The sequence below is a fragment of the Amblyraja radiata genome, chromosome 12 (genome assembly GCF_010909765.2).
Source record: "Amblyraja radiata isolate CabotCenter1 chromosome 12, sAmbRad1.1.pri, whole genome shotgun sequence".
NCBI lineage: Eukaryota > Metazoa > Chordata > Chondrichthyes > Rajiformes > Rajidae > Amblyraja > Amblyraja radiata.
The window spans coordinates 8,148,748-8,160,950 of record NC_045967.1 but is presented as its reverse complement, the minus strand read 5'-3'; the positions used below and the strand labels follow the sequence as shown (position 1 = coordinate 8,160,950).

The 12,203-nt window shown below is 43.9% G+C and overlaps 1 protein-coding gene across 7 annotated transcripts in view; it reads right to left on the bottom strand.

Annotated features, from left to right (window-relative positions):
* The window catches only part of col4a6 (collagen type IV alpha 6 chain), a 394,735-nt gene that overhangs the window by 196,228 nt on the left and 186,304 nt on the right, over positions 1-12,203 (bottom strand). The window lies entirely within an intron of this gene.

Below are 12,203 nucleotides of genomic sequence, written 5' to 3'. Positions count from 1 at the left end.
ACTGTGGGTCTTGGATTTGGAGTCGTTCCCCCCCCCCCCCCCCCCCCCCCCCCCCACACCTTCCCCACCGCGAATGGTATGTTAGCTTTCAGCGAATGGTATGTTAGCTTTCATAGCAAAAGGATTTGAGTATAGGAGCAGGGTGGTTCTACTGCAGTTGTACAGGGTCTTGGTGAGACCACACCTGGAGTATTGCGTACAGTTTTGGTCTCCAAATCTGAGGAAGGACATTATTGCCATAGAGGGAGTGCAGAGAAGGTTCACCAGACTGATTCCTGGGATGTCAGGACTGTCTTATGAAGAAAGACTGGATAGACTTGATTTATACTCTCTAGAATTTAGGAGATTGAGAGGGGATCTTATAGAAACTTACAAAATTCTTAAGGGGTTGGACAGGCTAGATGCAGGAAGATTGCTCCCGATGTTGGGGAAGTCCAGGACAAGGGGTCACAGCTTAAGGATAAGGGGGAAATCATTTAAAACCGAGATGAGAAGAACTTTTTTCACACAGAGAGTGGTGAATCTCTGGAACTCTCTGCCACAGAGGGTAGTCGAGGCCAGTTCATTGGCTATATTTAAGAGGGAGTTAGATGTGGCCCTTGTGGCTAAGGGGATCAGAGGGTATGGAGAGCAGGCAGGTACGGGATACTGAGTTGGATGATCAGCCATGATCATATTGAATGGCGGTGCAGGCTCGAAGGGCCGAATGGCCTACTCCTGCACCTAATTTCTATGTTTCTATGTTTCTATTCTCTCAGCATATGACAGTCCCGCCATCCCGGGAATTAACCTTGTAAACCTACGCTGCATTCCCTCAATAGCAAGAATGTCCTTCCTCAAATTAGGTACACTGGGGTGGACAAATCACAGTCACATCACAGGGACAAGCAAAATTGTCAGCAAGTGTTGAATCACTTGTAGTGAGCAGTCACTCAATTTACTTCTTGCATTTGGGTTCTCAGAGTTGGCTGTTTCATTCCTCAGCTCCACCAGCTAAAATGCATATTGATTTTATAACATGATTGAGAAAGCATGGCATAAATAAATATCCTTTCTTCTGGTGGTGATGTGTTGCCATGGTAGTAAAGGTTACAGCATGACAGGGGTTAGAATGGTCTTGACCCCAAATGTCACCCATTCCTTCTCTCCAGAGATGCTGTCTGTCCCGCTGAGTTACTCCAGCTTTTGGTGTCTGTCTTCAGGGTCATTATCCTTGCAGTTAATAAAGGGTTATTATTGAAGCTACCCAGTCACATGCATAAGAGTGGAGACCCATCTTATACTGGGGTCTCGCAAGGAACACAAAGTGCTGGAGTAACTCAGCGGCTCAGGCAGCATTTCTGGAGGACATGGATAGATGACATTTCGGTTCTGAAGACGAGTCTGGACTTGAAACATCACCTATCCATGTCCACTTCAGCGCAAAGACCATCTAATAGCACACCGAACATGTGGGTGACTGAGCTGCACAAGAGAAGTTGGCAAACTCCTGACCCACTGGGTTATTCCAACACATTGTGTTCTTTCACATGCATAAGATACTAATCAGAATAGGAAGGAACACAGAGTGCAAAAGTTTGGAATGCATGCATAGAAATAGTGATTTAAAAAATGCTGTGGTTTGTAAAGTGGAAATGTTCCTGGAACTCTTGTTTGGCAGTTCAACCTGTTGCATATGAAGATGATTTAGGCCAACTTATTTTGCCGAGTTCAGCCACTCCATGTTAGGTGTGCAATTAGATAGAGGGACAAAAGGCCAGAAAGTTAACCTAAATAGTTCTATGCTCGGAAAATTGGGAAGAGCCAAGTTTGATGCCAGACCAAATCTGCCTCCAGTTAAATGTCCCAGTGACATTTCACCATGGTCTAGATGGCAGGTCTCCATTGCTGCAACTACAGAGCACTTCTCTTAACCGTGCCAAAAGCAGGCGGATGTTTTGGATGGACTCACCCAGTTTCACGCACAGAAGTCTGGTTTACATCCAAGCTGTCCTGAAATTTACAAACTTTGGCCAAGGTTTGAAACAACATTCTCCGCTTCTGCATTACGATTCACGGAATTGTCATGAGAAGCAACGGAAACAGATTGCAAACATCCTTTCCTAGCTTTCCTGGCTCTGACATGCCTTGGATGAGAAAAGTGTTGCAACAACTATGTATTGTGCCATGCATTTGGAAACAAACTCATGTAAATAGGAACCCCCTCTGCTCACAAGTGTGAGTGATGAGCAATGGATACTGCCCGGGTTAAACTCAGCAACACCAAAATGAATAATCTCTAGAGAGGTCGTGAAATACTCAGAGCGTGTGTATTTAAAACAAAAGTGATGATGATAAGGCCCATTTCCTCATATCTCAAGTAATGGCAAGATATTTGCCATTTGCTTGAGTAATCGACATGGACTCCGAATGTAAGTCATTACATCCAAACCTCAGAACCATTTCAACTGTGCAACATTGATCCAAGTAAAGGCACCAGGTCCTTCAACAGGTCAATATGGTACAGAACATTGCACTCAAATCTGTGATTCATCAGGCTGTGTTTCGATTTCCCTCTGGAAACACAAACACAAATTTTGTGCAAGACCCAGTAGAATGCACGGTGGCGCAGCGGTGGAGTTGCTGCCTTACGGTGCCAGATATCCGGGTTCCATCCTGACTACGGGTGCTTATCTGTACAGAGTTATTACATTGTCCCCATGACCTGCGTGGGTTTCCTCCGGGAACTCTGGTTTCCACCCACATTCCAATTGGCACTAAATTGTCCTTGGTGTGTGTAGGGATGGTGTTAATGCACGGGGATCGCTGGTCTGCCCGGGCTCGGTGGGCTGAAGGGCCTGTTTCCGGCTGTACCTCTAAACTAAACTAAACTAAACTAAATGCAGATGTGAAAATGGTGAGGGAGAAAAAAGAAAATTCACTGGATGAACTCGACGGATCAAAATGTCGGTATCTTTCCAGTGCACGGATTGGATATTTGGAGCACTGTTAGAGGGGAGATTAAACCAAGGCCTTATCTATGCTCAATGGTTCTTTATTATCACGTGCAGATGTACAGTGTACATGTACAGTTTGTTTTTGTTGCATACAGTGCAGTAAAGTGTTGCCAGACCGAAGCATGCCTAAGACCTCCAGCATCATCTCCTTGATCTGTCCTAGCATATTAGTATTCCCCACACTGATCTTGCTATCTTCCATGTCTTCCTGTTTGGGGAATGCAGATGCAGAGTACTCGTTTAGTACCTTGCCTACATCCTTCGACTGATCCGCTGATTGGGTAGCACGCAACAAAAGCTTTTCACTGTACCTCGGTACATGTGACAGTAAACTAAACTATAACTGTAACAATCCCCGATTAGTACAAAGTGCATAGAAATAGTCCACTGGGATTACATACAAGAGTCGCCAGAATTTGGCATCATATGAAAAATAAATGTGAAGAGATGGGCCGAATCCTCACCAGTGCTCTGGGCAATATTATTCACTTGTCGAGACCTATCTAGTGTGTGGGAAGGAACTGCTGATGCTGGTTTAAACCGAAGATAGACACAAAAAGCTGGAGTAACTCAGCGGGACAGGCAGCATCTCTGGAGAGAAGGAATGGGGACGTTTCGGGTCGAGACACTTCTTCAGAAGCAAGACCCATCCGATTTTCTGTGTAGGCGGTGATTGAAACAGAAAAGCCAACAACTGCTTGTAATCTGACAATTACGTGACAGCAAGCGACACTAAACTGAACTGAGCATACACTATGTGAGAAGCAAAACTGACATTTTATGCTGCATACTATCTGTAGGCACTTTTAGCACCTGCGTGAGTGAGTTATCAGAAGCATGGCTCTCAGTCGTTGGACAGCACCTTTCACAATACAGCTGTCCCTTGTGATGGAGTTACCGCACTGATACACTCAGAGTAGGGCTTGGACACTCAGCCTTGTGATCCAACTACTAGTGTGGTAATATTGAACCCAGCCTGATACATAATCACACAAACACATTCCTGGACTATCAGAGAATGCAGAACACGCCCTACACAATAACATGAATAAGTCCCTCTGAGTAAATATACTGTGTAGTTATTCCAGTCTGTACATACTAATATAAGCAAACAAATCAAATGGCTTGTTTTGGAATAAAACAGCTGCATAAGGTACTGTACGTTTGTGGTGAATGAGAGAATGCTGTCTATGTTAGCCTTATAAACACATCTGTTACATTCTCAGCGTGCAATAAATAGTTTCCACAAGATTTAATTTAGTTTAGTTTAGAGATACAACATGGAAACAGGTTATTTGGCCCACTGAGTCCATGCCGACCAGCAATTCCCATACATTAGCATTATCCTACACACACATTCCACTGACTAGTTAGCACGCAACTAAGGTTTTTCACTGCACATCGGTACACGCTACAATAAACTAAACTCAAACGCTAGGGACAATTTAAATCCACACGTCTTTGGAGTGTGGGAGGAAACTAGAGCTCCCAAAGACAGCCCACGCAAGTCACAATGAGAATATACAAACTCCCTACAGACAGCACCCAGGTTAGGATCAAACCCGGGTCTCTGGCGCTATAAGTTCAAGTTCAAGTTCAAGTTCAAGTTCAAGTTTATTGTCATGTGTCCCTGATACGACAATGACATTCTTGCTTTGCTTCAGCACACAGAACATAATAGGCATTGACTACAAAACACATGAATAAATAAACTGCAAATAACAAATAATGGGTTATTAATGTTCAGAGTTTTGTCCGAGCCAGGTTTAATAGCCTGATGGCTGTGGGGAAGTAGCTATTCCTGAACCTGGTCGTTGCAGTCTTCAGGCTCCTGTACCTTCTACCTGAAGGTAGCAGGGAGATGAGTGTGTGGCCAGGATGGTGTGGGTCTTTGATGATACTGCCAGCCTTTTTGAGGCAGCGACTTCGATAAATCCCCTCCAGCAACTCTACTGCTGTGCTACTGTGCTGCCCAATGCTGCCCATTATTACCAATGCCCATCATTGAGGCCTATTGTGTATTACACTTTACACACCCACCCACTTAAACCCCTCAATGCAATGGAATCACGGACCACAACCTGTCCTGGAAAGTCTACACTTCTTATTCTTACAGACAGCAAAGAAATGTAACCAACAATGTGACTGGGCACTTACAGTGTGTTTGCATGGGATGCCATACATGCTCTGTGCATGAGATGAGCTGATGTACAAAAAATCTGCTCAAGGCACATTAGCAGAAAGTCAGGCTGCAGATTCAGGGACAGTTTCTTCCCAGCTGTTATCAGGCAACTGAATCATCCTACCACAACCAGAGAGCAGTGGTAGGATGATTCATTGAGCACATACACTCTAATGGTTTAGTAGCAAGAAATCTGCTGCTCACTCTTCAAGCCACCCCAATCAAGAAGAGCTGATTGAGCATAAATTGAGCCTAAAAGCACAAACAAATCATGGCACTGCAGATGCTGCTTTACACCGAAGATAAGACACAAAATGCTGGAGTAACTCAGCGGGACGGGCAGCATCTCTGGAGAGAAGGAATGGGTGATGTTTCGGGTCGAGACCATTCTTCAGACTGAGAGTCAGGGGAGTGGGAGACACAGATATAAAGAAGTGTAAGGTTTGAAAATGAAACATGGAAAGAGATGAGTGTTCAAGAAAAATGTAGAATAGATCATTGTTAGCTGGGAGAAGGTGAGAACAAAGCAAATAAAGATAAAATGCAATCGTGGACACAGACTGGTCGGAAACCGGGAAGGGGAAAGGGGAAAGGATGGACCGAGAATTAAAGAACATGAATCTTTTCAAGTCTAATTGGCCAAGTTTGTACTTGTTCTTCAAGAGGCAATTGCTTAATAACAGGCTAACAAGTGGAAAATCCCTACTTCATTTGACAGCAGTACAACTGAACCAATTCCAGAGCCAAACACCAGTCTCCATCACTGCTAACTCCAGGAAGATGTCTATATCATATTATGTTCTTCTAAAAATGTTTTTTTTTTTTCCTACTCTACTTCATTTTTGACATCTTTTAACCCTTTACTCCTCAAGAAATTCCCATTGCACTAAAGATTCGAGGAATGGGGGACGATCTAAAGCAAAGGCATTTGACGGGATCGTTGACATTTGCAAGGCTGTAGGGATTTCCCAGGGAAATAGGTTTAAATGAAGTAGATCAGTCATAGATTCAGCATGGGCACAATGGAGCAAGTGGTCATCTTTTATTCTATATGACCTTTTAACCCAGTGTGGTGGTCCTTCCATGACTGAAGGTTGACCAAGAAGTATTTGCGCAAAGATATACTAAGGAGTGCCAACTGGGAATAATACAATACATGGGGTCAGCTTAATTATCACAGAAGTTCAATGCAGCAGAACATAGTGTCCAGGGACACGAACATCATCTTCTCCCCACATCGCGTGGCTCAAGCAGCCTGTTATTATTGCGTTCTTGGCACCATTTGCAGACATGGGACTATAATGAAAGGGTATTAGTTCATCAAGTGCAAATCACTGATCATCAGAAGGCAGCATTCGTGATCTAGACTAGAATGTTTCCTTCCAAATACTCATCAGTCCCTGATGAACACACTGTGTGACAAGAAAATTCTTCCCCTCAAATCGCAGACAATTCCAGACAAAGGGTTATTGCAAATCCTTGCCTAATGGCTAATTTGGGAATCTGCCTGACAATGAGATTGTGAAGCTGGCTGCCAGGAAATGAACCATGTGCAAGGTAATACTGGTAGGCTCCTAAAGCTGGGCTGTCTTCACCCTTTTGTATGGAGGGATTTGAGTGATACAAAGGGTGTGTCTGCACCAGATGACACAGACTGGAAATATATTGCCCACTGAAAAACTAATGAAGCTTATTTAATGTAGGAACTTTGTTAAATGGCTGATGGAATCAATGCTCAGTTTATAGATTGATGACACACCATTTTGGAAGGTTACTGGCATAGCACAATCTATTTTCTCACTTGCAAAGAGAAAAATAGACATGAGAATATAACAAGAATTCATGAAGCACATGCTTGCCTCCAAATCCAAATGGGAATTAATTTGTATAACTGGACTGATAATTCCATCATATTTTATTTGCCAATTGTATTTTGGATGGGAGAAATCTCAGTTCTGAGTTCATGGACCCATCCCAGGCTGAAAGATTTTAGACAGACACAAAGTGCAGGAGCAACTCAGCAGGTCAGGCAGCATCTACTAATTAGATGATTAGATTAGATTATTACTAATGCTCTACTAATTAGATTAATTATCAGACTAGTTTCTAGTCAGAGGGTGGTGAATCTGTGGAATTCTGCCACAGAAGGCTGTGGAGGCCAAGTTAGTGGATATGTTTAAGGCAGACATAGATAAGGGGCTGTCCCACTGCGGCGACCCAATCTGCGAGTTTAGAAGAGTTTGCCCTTGACTCAAACTCGCAGCATGGTGGACACACGTGGTCCTAGAAGGTCCTATGAGGTCACTGGAACTCTCCTTCATGCTCAAGGGAAGTTCTCGAATACTCGTGACCTCAGCTAGGTCGCGGAAAATTTTTCAGCGTGTTGAAAAAATTCTGTGCGAGTAAATATTGGTTGGCATGGTTGTTTTGAGCTCGCAGTGGAGTGGGGTCGCTATTTACTCACAGGCAGTCGAGGGCAGCCGTAGGCAATCTCCTTCGCTGACCGGGCATTCTGATTGGCTCATTGGAGTTTTCAGGACCAAGGAAAACCGACCAGAAAGTTAAATGCCCGCTAAACTTTATTATACTTCTTAAAAGTGTCTCTCCCCTTCTCCCCCCCCTCCACCTGCGCTCTCTAAAGGACTTACCGTACACTGTGCAGCCGTCTTTAACCTTCCTCTTCAACGTGAGTATGATTTCAGACAGCACTCCCCCGCTTTCCCTGGCCCCGCCTTTGTGATGTGTTTGTGTGTGTGTGTGGGGTCAGTCGATCCAGCTCACGATTTCATCACTGATGGTCGATCCAGCTCGATGTTTTTCAGGCGAGTGCCCTCGAGCTTGAAGGTCGAAGACACTCTTTTGAACTCGCGGATTAGGTTGCCGCAGTGGGACAGCCCGTATAAATTCTTGATTAGTACGGGTGTCAGAGGTTATGAGGAGAAAGCAGGATAATGGGGTTAGGAGGGAGAAATCGGCCAGCCATGATTGAAGGGCAGAGTAGAGTTGATGGGCCGAATTCTGCTCCTATTACTTATGATCTTATGATTATCTCTGGAGAAAAAGGATGGGTGACGTTTTGGGTCGGGACACTTCTTATGTCATCCAAGGTAGACAAGAATGCTGGAGAAACTCAGCGGGTGAGGCAGCATCTATGGAGCGAAGGAAATAGGCAACGTTTCGGGTCGAAACCTCCAACTCCACGACCACATCCTAACCCAGACCCAGTACCACAGTAACGTTTGCTTTCTCGGGCCTCCAACTCTTATGTCACCCATCCTTGTTCTCCAGAGATGCTGCCTGACCCACTGAGTTACTCCAGCACTTTGTGTCTATCACTGGTGTATACCAGCATCTGCAGTTCCTTTCTGCACACTTAAATGTATAACCTGGTTTTGCTTTCCAGTGGAGAGCTGTGTAATCAAAGGTGCTGTCTCTCAAATGCAATGTCAAAGGAAAATTCTGTTAGTTGAGTTTAAAACATGATTTCAAATAACCCCGGGAAATTCTTTGTTTTAGCCCACAATACAAACTGATTAACCAGTCATTTTGGTAGCCATGACCTTATGCCGGAAATTTGCAGTTTCAATAGGCTTCAGAAGAAAAAAACCCCAGCAATCATTTAGAATTTAGTTCAGAGATAGAACATGGAAACAGGCTCTTTGGTCCATGCTAGCCATAGGTCACCAGCTCACACCAGTTTTAAGTCATTCCACTTTCTTTTCCATTCCCTACACACAAGGGGCAATTTTACAAACCTACTAATGCGCGCGTCTTTGGGATGTAGGAAGAAACTGGAGTACCCGGAGGCACCTAAGAAGAATGTGCAAACAGTTCACAGACACCCCACAAGGTCAGGATCGAACCCATGACTCTGGCACTGTGAAGCAGTAGCTCTATTGGCTGTGCCACTGGGCCGCCCCTAATGCTCTAATGCAGTACCAAGTGTGCACTGTGCTATCTCTCGGAACAATGTTAATACGGTAGATGCAAAAAATCGCATTCCACTGTTTCAAGAAAATGTAAGAGGCTTATCCCTGGTGTCTAGCCCGAATGTTATCCCTCCAGTTACCACATTGCCTTTTTAGGGAACTTACTGGATTCAAATTCTCATCTGCATTTTGACATTAAAGCAATGCTCAATTGGCTTTCTCGTGCATTGGGTAATCCTGACATTCAAGACTTCACTAAACTGCAGATCAAGGAACCTTGCCATGTCTAAGTTGGCTGTTCAGATTCCTACCTTGCAACAGTGACTTTGTTTACTTGAATGCTAATTTGGTTGCAAAGAACCTTTGGACGTGCCAAGATTGCGAAAGGAATGAATGCTTCCTTTTCAAGCAGGTGAAGCGGCAAATAGTTGAAGAAAAAAACCCTCCACCAAATGAGCCAGGGAAAAGTGAGTCTTATGGGCCTGTCCCACTTACGCGATTTTTTTCCGGCAACTTACCGGCACCTGTCATAGTCGCAGCAGGTCGCCGAGAAATTTCAAAAAGGTATTTTTCGCGGGATGACGCCTGTATGGTCATGAGTATTCACCCAAAGAGTTGGACCTTTTTCTGGTCGTCGCTGGATTTTCAACATGTTGAAAATTTTCGGAGACCTGCTGCAACTATGACGGGTGCCGGCAAGTCGCCGAAAAAAATTGTGTAAGTGGGACAGGCCCTTTAGACTCGCCCAACAAAAATCATAATCTCCAAAATGCCAAGACATGCCCTGAACAGTCTCAAGGGTGTGAAGTCTCCTTGACTCTCATTTAGATCTCCTTACAGCTGGGTCACTAGAAGGAGGTCACAGCCAGTCTGTGACATTATAGGGAGAAATGGGATGAAGAAAAGGTGGGTAGAGTGCAGCCCTATCACCAATTTAAGATTCTCTCTCTGCTTGTTCCAGGTGACCCTGGTGATAAACCTAGTGCTGAATATAAAACAAAGGCTTTCTCTGAAAGGGCTTCAATGCACCGTCTCATAAAGGGGACGCGGAGAGGATGTTTCCACTAGTGGGAGAGACTAGGGACATATAGTATGGTTCATAGAGAGTATAGCCTCAGGATTAAAGGATGTTACTTTAGGAAGGTGATGAGAAGGAATTTTGTTAGTCAGAGGGTAGTGAATCTGTGGAATTCATAGCCACAGAAGACTGTGGAGGCTGTCGATGGATATTTTAAAGGTAGAAAGAGATAGATTATTGATTAGTCAGGGGTTTTGGGAAGGCAGGAGAATGGTGTTACGAGGGAGAGATCGATTGCCATGATTGAAAGGCGTGGATAGACTAGATGGGCTGAATGGCCTAATTCTGCTCCAGCACTTATGAGCAGTCACTCAACGCAGTGATACACAGTGGTAGCATCAGAGCAGAGATATCACCGTTACTTTTAAAATAGGTTTATAGGAGCTCATACAGGAAATTCCATCCTATCTGCTCCCATCACTTGTGAAAATAAGAAATTAAAATGAGAAAGACAAATCCGACAGAAACTTGGAGCAAGTGAGACTTCAAAAAATTCACACGTTGTTCAATAAACCATGGAAATTGCATTTGAACAGAAAGAAATACAAGGACAGACAAATAATTTGAGCAGGACCAAGGCTTTTACTCAGTCAGCCAACTCTGGTCAAATCTGGCAAAACTGATTGGATCACATCCAATAAAGGCTTCCTTGGCTATTGGTGGTTTAGTTTAGTTCAGAGATACAACACAGAAACAGTCCCTTCAGCCCATCAAATCCGCGTTGACCAGCGATCCCCGCACACTAACACCAGCCCACACTCACTAGGGGCAATTTTACATTCATGCCAAGCCAATTAACCTACAAACTTGTAGGTCTTTGGCATGTGAGAGAAAACCGAAGATCTTGGAGAAAACCCACGCAGATTACAGGGAGAACATCCAAACTCCGTACAGACAAACAACTGTAGTCAGGATGGAACCTGGCTCTCTGGCGCTGTAACTCCACCACAGTGCCGCCTGGTTTGATCAGAAGAACCTGAAGAGAAGATGGTCGACTGGACTTGAGGTAGAGGTTGGTGTAGCAAGTGTTGAGCCAATTGCTATATGCTTGTCTTGGCTATACAACAGTATTGTCGAAACACAAGGGACTGCAGATGCTGGAATCCTGAGCAATGGACCTACCATCTTTGTCCAGGTAATTAAAGCTCTGTTCATTTTTTAATTAATTTTCTCCCCATAGTCTTCACAAGGAAATTCAATGATCTCCACACGTGCAATGCTTTGAACAAAGCAAATAATGCACATTGGGGGAACAGACCCAACGGGTCTGCACTTGGTCTAGTAACTAATAGTTTTTAGTGTGCAGGGAAAAGAAAGTACAGACAAAGGCAATGTAATTATCAAGATTTCCTGGAGGATTTCGACTAGAAACTGTTAGATGAATGAGATCTGGTAAATGAATGAAATGAATCGGCACATGGAAAGGACAGGTTAGGAGGGATATGAACCAAATGCAGGCAGGTGGGACTAGTGTAGCTGGGACATGTTGGCCAGTGTTGGGACAAAGGGCCTGTTTTCATGCTGTATCACTCTGTGATTCTATGAATGAGATCAGGACATGCTGAAGCAGGGAAGCACTAGAAGAACAAGGAGCTAGTTCAGGATAAGAGGCAGATGGCAGGTGGAAAGAGAAGCTGTTCGGAAACTCTGTTGGTGAAAAGTAGGGCCCTACAAGGATTAGTGCTGAGACCAAAGTTGTTCATAATTTACATTAATAATCTGGAACTGAACTTGTGCTTAATATTTCATTATGCTACAATCACTGAACTTGTGCTTAATATTTCATTATGCTACAATCACTGAACTTGTGCTTAATATTTCATTATGGCAGTGGAAAAATGAGTAGTAGCAGGGAAGACTGCAACAGATCTTTAGTAACATTGCAGAACAGGCATACAATTATTAAATGAATGTGAACACAGAGACACACAATGAAATTCATCTAAGTAAAAGAAGTAAGGAGATAATTCACTGGAGTTTAGAACGATGAGGGGGTATCTTATAGAAACATATACAAT